Source organism: Ahaetulla prasina, chromosome 3 (genome assembly GCF_028640845.1).
Source record: "Ahaetulla prasina isolate Xishuangbanna chromosome 3, ASM2864084v1, whole genome shotgun sequence".
NCBI lineage: Eukaryota > Metazoa > Chordata > Lepidosauria > Squamata > Colubridae > Ahaetulla > Ahaetulla prasina.
The window spans coordinates 79,777,551-79,790,021 of record NC_080541.1 but is presented as its reverse complement, the minus strand read 5'-3'; the positions used below and the strand labels follow the sequence as shown (position 1 = coordinate 79,790,021).

General features: G+C 46.3%; 1 long non-coding RNA gene across 1 annotated transcript; it reads left to right on the top strand.

Annotated features, from left to right (window-relative positions):
* Window positions 1–121: 121 nt before the first annotated feature.
* LOC131194408 (uncharacterized) lies at window positions 122–12,256 on the top strand. Its single transcript, XR_009154162.1, has 3 exons — window positions 122–1,113; window positions 3,494–3,602; window positions 12,086–12,256. It is a non-coding gene; the product is annotated as an uncharacterized LOC131194408 (long non-coding RNA).
* Window positions 12,257–12,471: the final 215 nt, after the last annotated feature.

Genomic DNA, 12,471 nt, shown 5'->3' with positions numbered 1-12,471 from the left:
CGCTACCTGTCCGCGCCTGCGCATTGACTCAGGAATGCACTTGGCCAGCTCCCTTCGGGAGCTCACAAACTGTCTCCGCTGATGATGGATTTACACGAGCCACGAGCAGCTCCGGAGTTGTGAGTCTCGCCTGTCTCCTCCCAGGGCCTGGTTTCTCTTGGGAGTCGGCCCGGCCTTTCCTTAGCCGGGATCAGAGGACTAGCGAACCAGAGCAGCTGCCAGGATGATTCCTCGTCCTCGGTCCTCTTCTTCTATGGTCAAGCTTTGTGGTAGGATAGAGAGGGACGGAGACCCGGGAAGCGCAAGTCGCGTCTCCAGGGAAGCCAAAGGAGCGCTCAGGGCCGGCCACTGCCTGAGTGGGCCTGGCTCTCCTGTGCATCGCCAAGCGATTTTGGGGGTGGGGGTTACAGAATGAATGAGCGAGGGAGAGAAGTGACGACCGAGCAAGGAGGAAGCTACATAAACTGGCCTTCGCTCTTCTGCCGCTCGGAAAACAGCTCTGAGCTGGAGCTTCTGGCGAACTGAAGCGCTCTGGCACGGAAAGCGTCCCAGAAAGCCGGGGCGCCTCCAAGTCCCGTTGGTTTACCGGCGAGCCACCTCCTTCCTCGGCTTTGGCGGCAACACGGACCTCCTCCGGGCAAGAGGAATGGCTAATCAGAGCGCGGGTCTCTCCCGGCTAGAGTAGCTGTAGTGGTTGGAACGGGGCCTCGCCTCGTCTTTGTCCAGCACTCAGCCAGGTAAGTCCCCGGCCTTTCGAGTCGCCGCGGATCTCCACTGACTTCCATGGGGACGCTGGGCAAATGAAGTGACCGATTGAACCGCTTCACCGGCCGAACTGCAAGAGGACTTTTCGTTCAAATAAAGGGGGATCATCTTCAGCGGCGTAAATGCAGCTCGAAAGCAATAAGGCTTTTTTTAAAAAAAAAAGAAACTAAGACCTGGAGAACTTGGCTGGAAGTTGAGAATCCGGACTTTTCTGCAGCAAGAGTTGCAATTCCGCTCGGTCTGGATCTCACGAGCGAAGCAGAACTGGAATGGGCCGCAGGGTTAAATTCTAGCATCTCAGCTTCGCTTGACTCGTGGATCACTTCGCAGGATGAGGCGGTGGGCTTAGTTGAGTTTTCCACTGGGAAAGGCTGGAACGGGAAGGGGGACGTGTCATTGAGAGTTTTAAAAAAAAGTAATAGGAAGAAGAAAGCGGGGCTTTTTGCTTAAGAAGTCTTTGATCTTGCTTCCTTTATTTCTGCACTGGTGCCATTCGAATGTGTGAGATTACAACTGCTCTTGGCTACGGTAGACGAAGATAGGAATTGTAATCCAACAGGTTGAGAGATGACTCACTGAAGCCATTTCGAGACTCGCGACCAAGCGCTTTAGAGTTCATCCCACAACTGCTGTAGGGATTTAGCAGTAATGAAGAGAGAGAGGCTTGGTACCACCGCAGCCACGACTAGGTGACATTACAGCACACTTATCAATTACTTGTGTCCGCTGTATCACTGTCGCTGCAATTTGGGTGACTTTTCAACAGATTGAGTCAGGGAGAGGAAAGGCTAACTTTTTTTTTAAAGCGGGCTATCTTATTCTGGGGGTTTGTTTCTCAAGGACGCGAAATGCCACCACGTTTTTAAATTGGGCGATGTGGGCCCTTTAAGAAAGAGAGGAACTAGGCTTAGACAAGTTTGGCTGGGATTGTGCATAAAGCATTTCTGAACGCCAGGCATCATTTGGCTCCCTCCCCCGCTTGGTTACCGGCTCAGATGTGCTTAGCTCAGCCAGTTTGGGCGCCATCCTTTGCGAAGAGAGAGAGATTCCTTCTGTTGTTTCTTAGCATTTCTCCGAGAATATGCAAACGGGGAGGACGAGGGAGCGCAAAACTTCAGGGAAAGGGAGAAAGAAAGAAAGGGAGAGAGAGAGAGAAAGAAAGAGAGAGAGAGAGAGAGAAAGCTGCAGCTGCCAGGGGAAATGCACCTTTCTGTATATGCGATCCAATGACCCCTAACTGCGTGCTCAGTTTCCCCGCAGAGGGCTGAACAGTGCCCGAGAACCGCTGAGAGTTTTGCCAGGCATTCATTTCGCCTGCATTTGACTACAGGGCGCAACAGTAAGGCTGGATTCCAGATTTTGCGTGCCAGACCGAGCCGGTCTCTCTTTGATCCGAAGTATATTTCTCTAGAGAGGGTTTAGCTCGGGAAGAAGGCAGGTGAGAAGAAAAGGGATCATAAACCAGATCATGATTTGCTTTTAGCGAGAGGAGAGAGATCCTGGGCCAATCAAAGAAGCACATTGTTTGAGCCTAGGCTCTACTACACAGTGACTCCTGCTGCGAATGATCAGTGGCCAGATATTCTGACCGAAATTTAATCGGCCCGATGATTTGGGTTCAGCCCGAATGTTTTTGGCTTCCTCTCCCAAACTACAGGATGACGATAGGGCTGTCCGGTTTGAAAAAGAGAGGCTTGCAGCAGCCTCTTGCGAGTGCAGACCCGACTCGCCTTCCCCTCCTTCTTCTCTTGAGAGTCAGCAAGGTTCGAAAAGCGGCGGGGGGCGGGGAGTGTTCTATAATGGGGAGCCTGCAAAGGCACAGGTGAGCAGAAGCGCAGGAACTCACGAGTTGACGTTTCTTGTCCCTGCGGGGAAAGGAAGAACGTGTGTGTATGTGTGTGTAATAACCAGGTCTCTGCAAATAACTAATGGTCCCCATTATCGAATTGAATCTGCTGGCGAAGCGAACCTGACTGGGTTCGAATTAACCCGGCAGCACCATAGAAGGGTCGGCTCCTTCCTGCCTCCAGAATCTGAAAAAGTTTTCATCTCAACCATTGGGTTCTTCTTACTTTCCCCTTAGGAGTAAAAGTGCCACCTCCACAGGCGGGCAGGGTTGGGCAGGTGGGTTATCGCTGGGCTTTACCTCCTGGCTGCAATTGCCCTTTTCTAGTCGACGTCCAGGTTAAGCAGGTATGAAAATAGTTGACTTTGAGTTATGGCCGCTTTTTGATCCCACGAGGGGATGGGGAACCGGACAGCCCTTTTGAAATTCAAGGGGGGCGGGGAAGACTGTCTCAGTCGGATTCATGTAGGTTCTGGTTGGATTCATATGCCACTAAGCCATCAGGTTCTGATAAGCACATTATATGAACTCTGACTCTGGTTTGAAAGGCCCAGTTAATGGCTTAGTTGTCCATGTGAGATTTACCTAATGAACTCCTACTCTGTAAATTATAGTACTGGAACATTATATTTAGTCCACAAAGTTATTGATATTACACAGTCTATTGTATGCAAGGAACTCGAGGGTTAAACCAAAGTGAAAAAGAAATGAGTTTGGGGGGGGGGTACTTAATAAAACCATTGCATCCTAGTGATCTCCAGTTGAGATTGCCATTATTTCCCAGCCAGCTAGAGCTTTGCTAGACTCTACAGAACTGGGATGATAGTGATTGTAGTCCAATCAGACTGGGCAACAGGGATCTCTGCATCTGCTTTATTCCAGGGGCCACTTTTACCTTTCCAGCCTTCCAGCTTCAATCCAGACCTTGCTATGTTTTCCTGTGGAAGAATTAAGAAAGAGATGAAGGGCAATTAACAGCAGGCAAGATGAGGTATGGTTTAAGTCATCAAACTGTAAGCAGTTTGCGAAGAAGCAGTAATTGGTTACTTTCCCCCTTCCTCTTAAAAAGCAGACTGAACCTAAGGCCAAAAAGGAGGGTGGGAAGTTCAGGCAGGAGTTCCCTTGAATTCATCAAGATGTACTGGTAGGTCCCTAGTGAAAGTGAGAAAAAAGATGGGGATGGGTCGTGTCTCTGAGTCAATGATCAGCATTCAGAAATTATCAAGTTTGGAGAGGGACAAAATAATGGAATGAAAACCAAGGAAAGGTTTATAATGATTAAATTGCTCCTCCAGAGAGTCATTTGAAGGTGCAGGAGATTAAGCTTTAAGCATCTCTCTTCATACCGAATGCGGTGTAGCTATATTTGTTTCAAGCGACACATTGAAGCCAATGGAAGGTAAACCTGTCGTATCTATCCTAGAGGAGGTTTAATTCAACCAGCCAATTCAAAGCCTGAATCCAACTCTGAAACATGTACATTCAGAACTCATCTCTCCGAATGATATATAAGGTAACTGGCTTCTCTATATTTGGCCTTCACTGTGTCCTCCCTCGCTAGATACCTACCTGGACTGAGAAAATCCAGATGTTCACTAAACTGCAACTAAGAGACAGAATCGTAACTCTTTGCTGCCCTCTAGTGGTCAACTAGATGTTTGCAATTCAGGTACGGTAGCCCTAGGATAGATCTCCTCTAATGCGTTCCATTCATTGCCCGATTTTCTTTCCGAAGCTCTTGATTCCAAACCCTGTTACCAGCAACCTGACACTGAATTTCTACCAGACTGCCCTTTTTCTTAAATGTATCTCGCTGCTGAAGAATAAATCACGCCGATTGACTTTCTGAGATCGTACTTCTCAGCTTTGAAAGCAGGCAGACTCGATTTTGCGCTTTAAAGCTACTTCTGAGGTCTCACTTGTGTCCAAACTGATTGTATAGCATCAAGTCTTTTGATGTTGTCTGAGCGTTCCAAACAAACGTTCCAGAGTGAGAACTATGACCAATCACAGCCTTCCAAAAGCTCGGCATGTAAATTAGAGTTAGAACTTTTGGAAGGCTGTAGTTGATAGAGCCGCTCGGTGGCGCAGTGGTTAGAGTGCAATACTTCAGGCTACTTCTGCTGGCTGACTGCAATTTGGCAGTTCGAATCTCTCCAGGCTCAAGGTTGACTCAGCGCCCCAGATTGTTGGGGGCAATATGCTGACTCTGAGAGCTGTAAACACTGTGAAGCGGTATATAAGCTTAAGTGCTATTGCTATTGGCCATAGTTCTCACGGGTGCACTCTGGAACGTTTGTCTGTTTGGAACGCTCAGACAACATCAAAAGACTTGATGCTATACAATCATCCTGAACAGAATTGAGACCTCAAACAGAAGATCGCTTTTAAAGCACAAAGTCTGCCTCCTTTCAAAGCTGAGAAGTAGCGTCTTAGAAAGCCAATCGACTTGACTTTTAATCTTCAACAGAATAATCTGGACATAGGAGGTGGAGAAGATCGAGAGGCAGGTAACCGATCCGAAAGCGATTGCAAAATTCTCCGGAGAGCACCCAAGTGCCAAACTCAAATCCCCCAAGGATTCCACTTTGCCGGAAGTGATTTCTACTTAACGGAGCCGGAAGCAAGAATATTCAGATAGAACAGAACAGAACAGAATAGAATAGATTTTTTATTGGCCAAGTGTGATTGGACACACAAGGAATTTGTCCTGGTGCATATGCTCTCAAAAAATTCCAAAAAAAAGTTCCAAAAGTTCTAACTCTAATTTACATGCCGAACTGTGATTGGCCGAAGTTCTCACTCTGGAGGCACGCTGGAACGTTTGTTTAGAATGCTCAGACAACATCAAAAGATCTGATCGAATTCAATTAGGCTCCAAACCCTGCTAATACTGGGGGAGCGGAGGGGCGTGTCATACAATGAAAGAGCGGTCCATCTTCTTTCTAATAATTAGACGGTGGGTTCAGAGATTCTACCGCGCACAAAGAAGTTGTGGAAAATTTACGGAGAAAGTGGCGGCACGTTAGTTTCTTCCTTTTTAAAAGTTGCTTTTGCGGCCAGCGATTGAAGAGGCAGCTCCTCCTCTAGAAAAGGGAGCCATGGGAGGGGGGGGGTGTTGGGGAGATTTTTTTATTCATTTTCCGAAGACAATGCCTTTCCTGGACGGAAGCTTCTCGGGGTGCAGTTCCCATCACGGGGTTTCCTGCCCGGCACAAGTGGCGGCTTTGCATCTGATGCGTGACCATGATCAGCCCGGAGATTCTCCTTCTGTTGACAATAGCAATCCCGCCATCAAAGGAGGCGAAATCACCGCTTATCCAGCCTGTCAAAATTTAATCCGCCCCGGAGGAAAACATTCTGAATATTTGGGCGGCGGGGCCGGGAAGGGAAGAGAAAGGAAACAGAAACTCTCCAAAACTGCCTTCTACAAGGCCTCTCCCTGCAACCCCCCACCCTCAACCACCACTCTGCTTCGTCCTTTCCTCCATCCGCTCCCAGGAACCGAACCGGGGCTGGGGTTTCCGGGGAAGAAGTTGGGAGTTTGGGGAGGGAGGGGGAAAGTACTGAACTGCATTTCTTTCAGAGATTGGATTATTCTAAGGCTTAAGGTTAAAAGGAAGGAGTCATATACTCTTTACAGGTAGTCCTCGACTTACAACGGTTTCCTTAATGACCGTTTGAAGTTACAAGAGCACTGAAAAAGTGACTTATGACCAGCGGTGGGATTCCAGTAATTTAACAGCCGGTTCTCTGCCTTAATGATTTCTTCCAACAACCAGTTTGCCAAACTGCTCAGTAAGTTAACTTCCAAAGTGGTGCGAACTGGCTGAATCCCACCACTGCTTATGACCATTTTTCACACTTACGACCATTGCAGCATCTCCAAGGGGGGGTGTAACATGATTTATAGTTGGATGCTTGACCACTGACTCGCATTGAGGAGGGTCGCAGCGTTCTGGGATCATGTGACCACCTTCTGCAGCCTTCTGACGAGCAAAACCAAGGGGGAAACCACATCACTTAATGGCCATGTTATTAATTTAAGAACCACTGTTGATTCATTTAAGAAACGTGGCAAGAAAAGTCACAAAATGGAGCAAAACTCACTTAACACATTTCTCACTTCACAGCCTAAATTTGGAGCTCAGTTGGGATGGGGGCAATTTCATAGTTGAGGGCTACCTGTGAACAGTTAAGGGAGGAGACCCAGAGAAAAGAGCTAGAGCCAATTCAAATTTAACTGGAAATTTGCACCGGATTTGTTTTACTGCAACTTCTCTTTTGATTTCAGGGTGTTTCAAAAGCCCTTTGTATTTAACTCCTAAATGCTCTTTGAACTCAGTGGGACTTGGAAAAATACAATATAGGCACCCTTGGGCTGGTCCTATTGAATGTAGGTTCACTCAAGCCTATCATGGACAATTAGAGCTGCAAGCTGGAGGGCTCTGTGTGTTTGTATGTGTGTGTAAACCTGAACAGCTGCTTCATCGATCTGGATAAAGAACCTGAATTTGCCTCCCTTTAAACGCTAATGAACTTTATTAGGGCAGGCACCTAATCTGGGAGGTGGTGGGCTGTGTTTTATTTACTGAGACGCCAAGACTGTTCCGATTTAAATCCAGTCAGATGATCAGTGTCAATTGATCCCAAAGGTTTAATTGTAAGTACCCCTGAGTTCTCTGGAACTTCTTTTCTTGGAAGCAGGCCTTTTTATTTCTCTATAAGGGAGATTGATGGACAGGGTGGGGGGGGATACACTGGAGTTTTACAGTAGGACTGCCTTTCTTATGTATATGAATCTACAATGCAGAAGAGCCCTTATTTGATGGCCTCTGACAGGCAGCAAAAGAGCTTGCATTGTATCCATCAGAACTAAAACATAACAAAAGCTGCATGTTGTTTCAGAGCATTCAAAGGGCTACTGACACAGATTGCTGCTAATCAGGACAGGCATCTTAAAAAATAGGTGAATATTATTTAGCAGATCTTGATTCTGTAATTCATTATAATGCAGATCTGTTATTTATCCCAATCTTACACAGGTTTGTGTGTGTGGCGAGTCTTTTCAAAGAGTAAAAGTGACAGCTTGATGGTTTGAAACACATCAGGATGTCCAGAAGAAATTTTCGAATAGCAATAGTCTTACAATTCCTTCTTCTCATTGCTGGGGCTGATGGGATCGAAAGCAGACATCCACTCATGTATGACTAGATCACCCAACTCCAGGCAGGCATGTTTCATATGTATTGGACTACACTTGAGATGCATGATTGTCCAGGTTGGGACTGATGGAATGGGATATTAGTGTAACTCTCCTCCTCCTACGAGTTGTTCCATGGCTAGAGTTGGACATGGCCAACTGGCTGCGGTGACTTGACTGTGGCAAGTTGTCATAGACCCTGGGACTGACTGGAGTTATGGTTCAACTCAGTGGTGAAATCCAAATTTTTTTACTACTGGTTCTGTGGGTGTGGCTTGGTGGGCGTGGCAGGGGAAGGATACTGCAAAATCCCCATTCCCACCCCACTCCAGGGAAAGGATACTACAAAATCCCCAGTCCCTCCCTACTCTTGGGGGAAGGATATTGCAAAATCTCCATTCCCACCCCATTCCGCTAAAGGCGGTATTTGCCAGTTCTCCAAACTTCTCAAAATTTCCACTACTGGTTCTCCAGAACCTGTCAGAATCTGATGGATTTCACCCCTGGTCCAACCCATCTGGAGACATTGGCTTGGGAATGGCTGACCAAGAAGGATCTGGCGCAAAAGAGGTCAGTTTTTCCGGAATCCCTTCTGCTCTGAATTTTCTGAAGCTGGGAAACAGATTCCAAGACTTAAACCAAGTCTTCTTCTTGGCACAGCAATGAGTGCTGCAAGCTGCTTACTACTGCTGCTTATTACTGGAGTTAGAGGGCATCATTAGAGTCTGATGCAAGAACATTTCCACAGCCCCAAGGGGTTGGTGCAGGATCAAACTGTGTAGGATTCTTCTATGCACCCTCCTTGGCCTTCCTGTTGAAAACATTTCCAGAGTCCCTTTTCTGATCCTGGGAAAACAGCACCGTTAACTTACATAATTTTTTTAAAATGTTCTCCTTGCAAAAAATAAGATTAAGAACCGGTGCTTTATTTTTGTTGCATTGTACTAGTCCGGGTTAGAAATGATCTGATATTTGCATAGCTGGAAGGGATTACCTGCCAGTGAAATCCATGGAGGATCACAAGCTTATCTAAAGGCCATGCAGGTTTCAAGGTAAGGAGATGGTAAATTTTTATTCCAGAGGAAGCCCAATGGCCATAGCATCGAATATCAAAATATAGGCAACTCAACTGTGGCAGTGCTCAAATTTTTCATCTCTGAACCAGCTACTTTTTCTCCAGGAATAAAAACAGATCAGTTGTTTCAAAGCAGCAATCAAATTACCTTGGGATTGTAAAGCTGGATCTTGTCCCCCACTTAAGAAATATGTTTATTCTGAAATAAAATTCAGATATTTCCAAGAGCACCCACTTAATACACAGGTGGAGCCCCATTCTGTGCTTAGATTAATATATTTGTTTATCCCCTCTGGGGCTTATAAAGAAATCAAGGCCATGTGCCCAATCTTACACAGAATAAAGCTCAGCAACTATCTTGCAATCAACCTTTCACAGAGCAATTCAATACTTACTCAAAAACAGGTGAGGGATTCAAACGGATTTCTCCCTTTATAGGTGTATTGAGGACTGTGTCCCCAGTTCTGCCTAGGATCTGGTGGCAATGTTGCAACAGTAGAAAATAATTCGCTTGAAAGCACATGTGTATGCAAAATGGAAGTGCTGCAAAATCCTGCTTTGAAATTTCAATATTCCAGAAATGAGCAATATCAGTTCAGAAGCTACTGGGAAGAAATATTTAGCGGAGAGCAGCTTCTCTGGCTTGAGAAAGACAGAGCTGTAGTTGAAAAATAATCCCCAGCATCTTCTGGATATAATAATCTACACAAAGTGCCTAGTAATAAGGCTATAAGTTGTGACTGTGACTTTAGCAACACAGAGGGAGGTTTTTTTCCCCTGCTGATAAACCTATCCTGTCATTTCCCATTCAACAAGGTAGTACTGTAAACGGTGCTGTCAGAGTTCAGCAATCGTCAATAGGCCTTAAAAAAAAAATTTCAAGACATGCAAGTTGCCCATACTTAGTCGAGAACAAAATAAAAGTGGTTTCAAAGCACAACATTTTGCTGCAGGTAGAACACTGGTACGTATTTTATATATAATTTAAGTCTCCTTAGAGCCCAAAGCCCAGATGTCACATAGAAAGATTCCCACCTGATGCCTCACTACCAGAGGAAAAATAATAAAACAAATAATCCTTTCCTTCCTGGCATGAAGTGGGTTGCCATAGTATCAGCAGTAGAATGCTTTTTTTTTTGTGTTTACATTTATACCCCGCCCTTCTCCGAAGACTCAGGGCGGCTTACAATGTATAAGGCAATAGTCTCATTCTATTTGTATATTTTTTACAAAGTCAACTTATTGCCCCCCCCAACAATCTGGGTCCTCATTTTACCTACCTTATAAAGGGTGGAAGGCTGAGTCAACCTTGGGCCGGGCTCGAACCTGCAGTAATTGCAGGCTTTGTGTTCTAATAACAGGCTTCTCTATTGCCTGAGCTATCCCAGCCCCTTTTGGGGTTCTGTAAACTCCCAGGATTTGAAATGGTCACCTAACATTAGAACCATCATTCAAAAGGGCACAACCAAGAATGCTCTTCTTGCATCAACTCAGAAAGTTCAGACTGCCCAACAGTTGTCAATACAATTCTACAGAAGAATTATTGAATCTGTTGTTTGTACTTCAGTAACTGTCTGGTTTGGTACAGCAACCAAACAGGACAGATAAAAGAGTCCCACCAATAATTAGGACTGCAGAAAAGAACAACTGCAACCAGCCTGCCTTCCGTAGAAGATCTGTATTTTGTGCAGGTCAGAAGGAGGGCTGAGAAAATACAAACCAGTGGTGGGATTCAAATTTTTTTACTACCGGTTCTGTGGGCTTGGCTTGGTGCACACGGCAGGAGAAGGATACTGCAAAATCCCCATTTCCTCCCGATCAGCTGGGACTCAGGAGGCCGAGAATAGACAGAGGCAGGGGCAGTCAGAGTATCGTGTCCCACTCCTCCGCTGACGGCCGAGTCAGGGAAATCTGAATCAGGCGTGCCTCTGCAGCTCTGCCAAAGTCCTAGCAAAGTTCTCAAGGCAGGCAGGAGACCAGAAAGTGACTTCAGCAAGATAAGGTAGACTTTGCCTGACTCAGAGAATGCCAGAAAGCAGATCCTTTATATAGGCCATGGGGTGTGGCTCCATGACTCAGCACTTATCCAGGCCTGCCCCTCCCTTCCTTCTGTTGACGCCGCCTATCAATTCTCCTGAAGCGAGGGTCACTCCAGTCTGCAGCTGTTGGTAATTGACCTTCCTCAGGCTCACATGCTGTGGGGGAGGAGGAGGGGTCTAGTTGCTCCGTTTGCCTGGGCATGGAGCAAGAGCTGGGGGCTGGAGGCACTTCTTCCTCCTCGGCCTGTCTGGGCATGGAGCCAGAGCTGGGGGCGGGAGGCATGCTAGGACATTCCTCAGCGTTTGGAAGCAGATAAGATGGGCCCGGCTGCGGGGAAAGCGGACGAGGCACAACACAGAGGTAGTATTTACTGGTTATCCAAACTACTCAAAATTTCTGCTACTGGTTCTCCAGAACTGGTCAGAACCTGCTAAATACCACCTCTGCTACAGACCCCTCAGATCCTGGACAAAAGCTGTTTCAACTGCTCCTCTCCGGACATATCTCTAAGGCATCACACAAAAAGTACATTTCATCTTCCTGTCTAAGGCATATGGGTTCAAAACAGGAGTGAAATCCAGCAGGTCCTGACAGGTTCTGGAGAACCGGAAATGCCACCTCTGGCTGGCCCCAGAGAGGGGTGGGAATGGAGATTTTGCAATATTCTTCCTCCAGGAGTGGGAAGGGAATGGAAATTTGGCGGTATCCTTCCCCTGTCACACCCACCAAGCCACCCCTACCAAGTCACACCACGCCCACCAAGCCACGCCCACAGAACCGGTAGTAAAAAAAAATGATTTCACCACTGGTTCAAAAGCACACTTCTCCAACTTGTTATTTTCTAAATGCACTGGATTACAGTTCGTATCACCCACAGCAAGGCTGTTTGGGAGGGACCAGATTGGGGGAAGGGTACTGGAGAAGACAACTCTCTAAAGCATGAATAAATCCTCTGAAGCCTTTCTGTCAGGAAGCGAGGCTACCAAAACATTTGACAAACGTTCACTGGCTGAGCATTTACTTGTTTCTCCACACTTCCTAACTTCCGTGCAATCGAATGAGCAGAAGGGGAAAAGGCATTTCTGGATTCTGGATGGTAATCAAAGTTTCTCAAGGTTTAATGCTGTCTTGCTTGAATTTTTCTCTCTCTCTCCAGGGTGTGTGGATCGTCAACTTGAGTGCATTCAAAGCTAAGTCAAGAAGGTAGAAAAATCTGCTGTTGGCGGTTGGAGCTATTACGAAACATTGCCAGCTTCTGAGAAATACTTTGAAATAGAGATGGAGGACCCTCTTCTCCTGCTAATTAAGAAAGACAACACACTTGGGTTCTGAGCAACTATCATTGAATTTTCTCTCTCTCCAGGGTGTGTGGATCGTCAACTTGAGTGCATTCAAAGCTAAGTCAAGAAGGTAGAAAAATCTGCTGTTGGCGGTTGGAGCTATTACGAAACATTGCCAGCTTCTGAGAAATACTTTGAAATAGAGATGGAGGACCCTCTTCTCCTGCTAATTAAGAAAGACAACACACTTGGGTTCTGAGCA